Consider the following 6177-nt stretch of genomic DNA (forward strand, 5'->3'; position numbering starts at 1 on the left):
TCAACGAACGAATTAAATCTACGGATTTAATTTAGATTTATTTTACAGTCTATCGATACTAACAAGCGAGTAATTAAATATCGAGCAGTGCATAAACACGCGATATTAGTAATAATCCGGAACTAGTATTTCATTGATCAAGTGATACATTGTCGCAGCCCGACATCTAGCCAGTGATAGCGTAGATTGGGTATCGATACGACTAATAAAAAGATAGGGTAGAACAAAGGAATCTGAAAGACTCGTCAAGCGTAAGCTACTAATAATTCAAGTTAATATAATATCATCAATCTTAAAAGAAACATTATCAGCTTCATTCATTCAAATGTATCAAGGTTCTAGTCAACATAAACAAAAGGGAGTATAGCTAAATAGTTACAATGATTCATATTGTTCAGGGTAGCACAACATAGCGTGATCAGACTATATGTATGAAGACATATAGCTGAGAGTAACAATCCTAATTAAGTTTCAAGAACATAGTCTTCAACTATTCGCACAACCGTATAGAAGTAAAATACGGTACTCAAAAGGGTCGTCTATGAACAACAGCCCTCCAGCGATTCCCCAATCTCTCTCCTTGCTCATCCTGCACATTTAGAAATACATGCAGGGCTGAGTATAAATACTCAGTGGACATAAGCCGAAAATAAACAATCTCGCTCTTAGAGCTATACATTTAACTTGCCATTTAAACATCACACAGGGGTTTTTCCTTAAAAGAACCTGTGTAAGCATTTGATAAATTTCAAGCATCATAAAGTAATGAAAGATAGACTGCAGTCATAAATACTTAGCATGTAGTACCACTTCTACAACTCATCATCATCATCATGGTACTGAGAAGTAGGCCTCCTTCTCAAGCACCGTAACCGGCCGACCAGACAGTCGGCTCACAGTCATTTCTGACCGGCCAACCCGGTGTATAGCTCACGGTTACCTCCGTGTACACAATCCCGCCTTTGGCAGGACCCGAAATCGTCTCATCTCATCAGTAGAGTGTAACGTACAGGCTCGTCGTCATCAAAATTCGGCAAGTTAATTAGTTCAAACATCAATTTATCTCAAAACATCTTAAAAACTTATAGACATCATCATAATCATCATTTTAAAAAGCCAGTAATAGGAGTATTAGAAAGTAATGCCCACCTGGAAATCTTAGCTTTGGTACTAGTACTTCGGAGAAATCCTACTTATGCCCTTGACTCGCGTCTTCAGATATCATCGTTGGCATAGACGATCATGTAATAAAATAAACGTCAATTAGACAAATCCTCACTAGGTTTACTATTCTTATCTAAGTAGTAGTCTTCCTTTGTTCCCTTGTAACTAATCACTCTTCGTAACAAACTCTCTTATAATAAATTCTAAATATTCATCATTTTTATTTCCAATGCATCACCGAATTTTAAGTCTAATTAGTTCATTAAGGAACGACTCCTAAATACTCAAACCCATCTATCAATCACATACTAAAGTTGTGAGGTTATAACACATTCTTTAACAAATATCTGATAATTCGCATAATGCTTAATGACTTCACCATCTGGTTAAATCTCTCAAGAGAACCAAATTCGGTTAAGTACATTTATCTCGGAAAAGTATTACATCTATATACATATATAAACATATATATATATACTCCATTAGCCTTTTTATGAATTACTAAGGTGTATAGTTATCACCATTAACACATACAATTTACTAGATCAAAGTAGGTGTAATTAGTGAAAGACCATACTTGACTTCATATACTCTGTCCCAACTTCAAGTAATAAACTGCTTTACCTCGGAACTCTCCTGGGTTTGGGACTCGTATCATTTGAAACCTCTTAACGTCTAGTTTCATTTAAAAAAAAGTAGGTTGCAAAACTCTATGTGGTTTAGGAGATATGATCATTTTCCTACAGTCTACCCTATTCGACAGTTTTGTGCAACTGAAAGTTTTGATTTTAGAAAAATAGTAGATCTTGTCAAAAAGACTTAAAATTTTATGGGTAGCTAGCTAACATGTTCATCTTGTTCATATAAAAATATAGAAACCATAAACTCATGAAAAACTACTGGAAAAGTGATTCTAGTATCTGTTTCTTTCACACTTTCGGTAGACAGTTGCAGTTGGAGACTCATAAATGAAAAGGTTATTAGACGATGTTCAAATGACCTCAAATTTTACATGAACGTTCCTAACACTTATATATGTTTACCATAAAATTTTCAAGATTTTTGGGTATCAAAAACCCCGTCAAAAACAATCAAGTCAGTAGCTTAAAAGCTAGCCAATTAAATCATCAACTAGTCCATCCTAAACATATATCCAAGCATACTCTATTTTCTTGTCAAACCAATTCATCATTATCGTTATCAAACAATTCTAATCATCATTTTAATCCATCAACCATCATAACTACAATCTCATAGGCTCATTTTCATACTCAAATCCTCACTTTCTTCATGAATCTTATCTTTCCAACATCACACAATCTAACACCTTTATATACCATATCTCAAAATCAAATCATGCTTTTCATTCAAAGATCAATAATTAACATCTTAATAGCATGCATATACTCTCTATCTTAAAGTTAGAAGACGACAAAAATTTTATAAGACTTCCAACCCTAGTGATCTTCGAAAATTACCAGCTCAAATTAGGAGTTGGTTTCATGCTTCACTCATCTATATACATGCTCATAAAGCTTAGATATAAGTAAATTCATGTGTTTAGAAGCTTACTCTTATGATCTGTAACAAAAAGTATAACTCCTCTTCCTTGACTCCTAGCTCGAACCTTCACCCGAGCTCTTGTTCTATGGATTTATGAATGTTTTTAGCTAGATTTAATCGGTGGTTATGGGATACAAGTAACTTACGAAGCTTTTTACCAGCTTATCAATGGCGTTGGTAATGACAGTCGAGAGAGGAGAGAGAAAAGAGAGAGGAGAGAGAGAAAAGGGACGCCTGTTATGGGGGATGGAAGAGAAAGGTGTTATATATATATATAACCCCATTTACTTAGCCAACAAGTATTGGATAAACAACACATGCTTAATTATCCACTTGCATAAAATATCTTATCCGATAACTATGCTTATCCACTTGCTTTGACTTCTCTCTCTCTCTAAAGTTAGTTCCGCACCAGAGCAGAGAAATGGTGATTTCTCTACCAATGCAGAGGAATGGCTTCACCTATGGCAATTCCAGAGGAATGACCACCTCTGGCATTTCCATAGGAAAAGACCTCACCTATGGCATTCCAGAGGAATTGCCTCACCTCTGGCATTTCCATAGGTATCGCCTCACCTATGGCATTCCATAGGGAATGGCCTCACCTATGGCATTCCAGAGGAATTGCCTCACCTCTGGCATTTCCATAGGTATCGCCTCACCTATGGCATTCCATAGGGAATGGCCTCACCTATGGCATTCCATAGGGAATGACCTCACCTATGGCATTCCAGAGGAATTGCCTCACCTCTGGCATTTCCATAGGTATCGCCTCACCTATGGCATTCCATAGGGAATGGCCTCACCTATGGCATTCCATAGGGAATGACCTCACCTATGGCATTCCAGAGCCCGCATCCCGAGCAGAGCTCGCAAGCCATAGCAAAACTCTTAGGCCAAAACAGATCTCCAAGGCCAGAACTCGGCTAACATACTATCAAAAGAAAAGATATCATTAACTTCATCCTCGTTCAACCATCATCTCTATACATCTTTATTTCCTCAAAGTATTTCACTCTCTAATTCCATCATCGAAAATATAATAGCTCAACCATTAGAAATCTCATCTCATCAATAGCTTATTTTTATATCTCAGTACTCTTAAAACACAAGGTACTTATAATAAGGAAAAAAAATGCGGGGTGTTACATCCTACCCCCCTTAAAAAAAATTTCGTCCCGAAATTTACGTTATTTACCTTCGGGAAAAAGCTCGGGGTACTTCTCCTTCATCTTCTGCTCAAGTTCCCAAGTTGCTTCTTCTTGGCCATGGTGTCTCCATTGGATCTTCACCAAAGCAATTGATTTGTTTCGCAACTGCTGTATCTTTCTATCCAGAATAACTTCTGGCCTCTCCTCATAGCTCAAGTCTGGTTCCAAGGATACTTCTTCTTGGTGAATGACGTGTTTTGGATCAAACACGTACTTCCTCAGTTGAGATACATGAAAAACGTCGTGGACGTTTGCGAAGTGTGGTGGCAACGCAAGTCTGTAAGCAACGGGGCCTACTTTCTCTAGTATATCATACGGTCCTATGTATCTCGGTTTGAGCTTTCCCTTCACACCGAATCGATGCACTCCTCGAGATGGGGAAACTTTCAGAAAAACTTTATTTCCCACATCGAAATGAATCTCCGTTCTTCTAGTATCTGCGTAGGACTTTTGACGATCTTGGGCCTCCTTGATTCTCTGACGAATCTGTCGCACAGTAGAAATCATTTCTTCTACTGCTTCAGGTCCAAGTACCTTTCTTTCTCCTACTTCGTCCCAATAGAGCGGAGATCTACACTTCTTCCCATACAAGGCTTCATATGGCGCCATGTTAATAGTTGACTGGAAACTATTATTATAAGCAAACTCAATTAAGGGCAAAACTTGTTCCCATTGGGTCCCTTTGTCTAGCACAACAGTTCGGATCATATCTTCCAGAACTTGTATAGTCCTTTCAGATTGTCCGTCTGTTTGAGGATGAAAAGCTGTACTAAAATTCAATTTAGTACCCAACTCCTTCTGCATGCTTATCCAAAACCGTGAGGTAAATTTGGAATCTCTGTCGGATGTGATCATCAATGGTACTCCATGCAGTCGTACTATCTCTCGAACATAGATCTGAGCTAGCTTGTCAGATCCATAAGTAATCGAGATAGGTACAAAATGGGCACTCTTTGTCAATCTATCAACAACTACCCAAATGGTTGTGTTACCTCTTTTCGACTTTGGCAACCCAGTGACAAAATCCATAGCTATGTGATCCCACTTCCACTCGGGAATCTCTAATGGGTGTAGTTTGCCATAGGGTCTTTGGTGTAGTGCTTTTACTTGTTGACATGCCAAACATTTTTCTACGAAAACTGCTATCTCTCTCTTCATTCCTTCCCACCAAAACCGAGTTTTCAGATCTTGGTACATCTTCGTGCTTCCTGGGTGTGCGGTGTAGGGAGTGTCATGAGCTTCGCTCAAAATTTCATTCTTCAACTCATCTTTATCAGGCACACACAATCTTCTTTCGTATAAGATGGCATTGTCTGCCGCTTCTTGATAACTTTCCATTTTCTCAGTTCGAATCTTCACACGCGATTTCTCCATTTTCTCATCTTCTCGCTGCGCCGCGATAATCTTTGATCGCAAATCCGGTGCAATACTCAATGTGGCCAATACAACCTCTGTCGTTTGTGGTGGTAATATAACTTCTATTTTCATCCTCTCAAATTCTTTTATCAAGTCCTTTTCCTGGGTAAGGAGAAATCCCAATTCTACTTGATTACTTCTACTCAAAGCATCAGCTACAACATTAGCCTTCCCAGGGTGATAATTTATCCCACAATCATAGTCTTTTACTAACTCGAGCCATCTTCTCTGTCGCATATTGAGATCCTTTTGCTCGAAGAAATATTTGAGACTCTTGTGATCGGTGTATATTTCACACCGTACTCCATAAAGATGATGTCTCCATATCTTCAATGCGTGCACCACTGCTGCTAATTCTAAATCATGCGTTGGATAATTCATCTCGTGTGGTCTAAGTTGTCGTGATGCATAAGCTATCACTTTTCCATCTTGCATAAGTACACATCCTAGACCATTCTTTGACGCATCTGTGTAGACAGCGTACTCTTTATCTGCCCTTGGAACAGCTAGCACTGGAGCAGTGGTGAGTCTCTTCTTCAATTCCTGGAAACTTCGCTCACACGTGTCAGTCCACTCATACTTGACATCCTTCTTTAGCAGGTGCGTTATTGGCTTAGCTATTTTTGAAAAGCCCTCAATGAATCTTCGGTAATAACCTGCTAACCCTAGAAAACTGCGTATTTCATGCTGCGTAGTTGGTGATCTCCATTCTTGTACAGCTTGTACTTTTGTTGGATCTACCTCAATTCCCCTTGCAGAAACGATATGGCCCAGAAAATTGACTTCCTTAAGCCAAAACTCGCATTTGCTAAACTTGGCGTAA

General features: G+C 38.6%; 1 long non-coding RNA gene across 1 annotated transcript; it reads right to left on the minus strand.

The window, feature by feature from the left end:
• Positions 1-292: 292 nt before the first annotated feature.
• Positions 293-1328, minus strand: LOC131019192 (uncharacterized). The gene is made up of 2 exons (XR_009100121.1): positions 1150-1328; positions 293-589 (listed from the first exon to the last, which is right to left on the minus strand). It is a non-coding gene; the product is annotated as an uncharacterized LOC131019192 (long non-coding RNA).
• Positions 1329-6177: the final 4849 nt, after the last annotated feature.

This window comes from Salvia miltiorrhiza, chromosome 3, assembly GCF_028751815.1.
Source record: "Salvia miltiorrhiza cultivar Shanhuang (shh) chromosome 3, IMPLAD_Smil_shh, whole genome shotgun sequence".
Classification (NCBI taxonomy): domain Eukaryota; kingdom Viridiplantae; phylum Streptophyta; class Magnoliopsida; order Lamiales; family Lamiaceae; genus Salvia; species Salvia miltiorrhiza.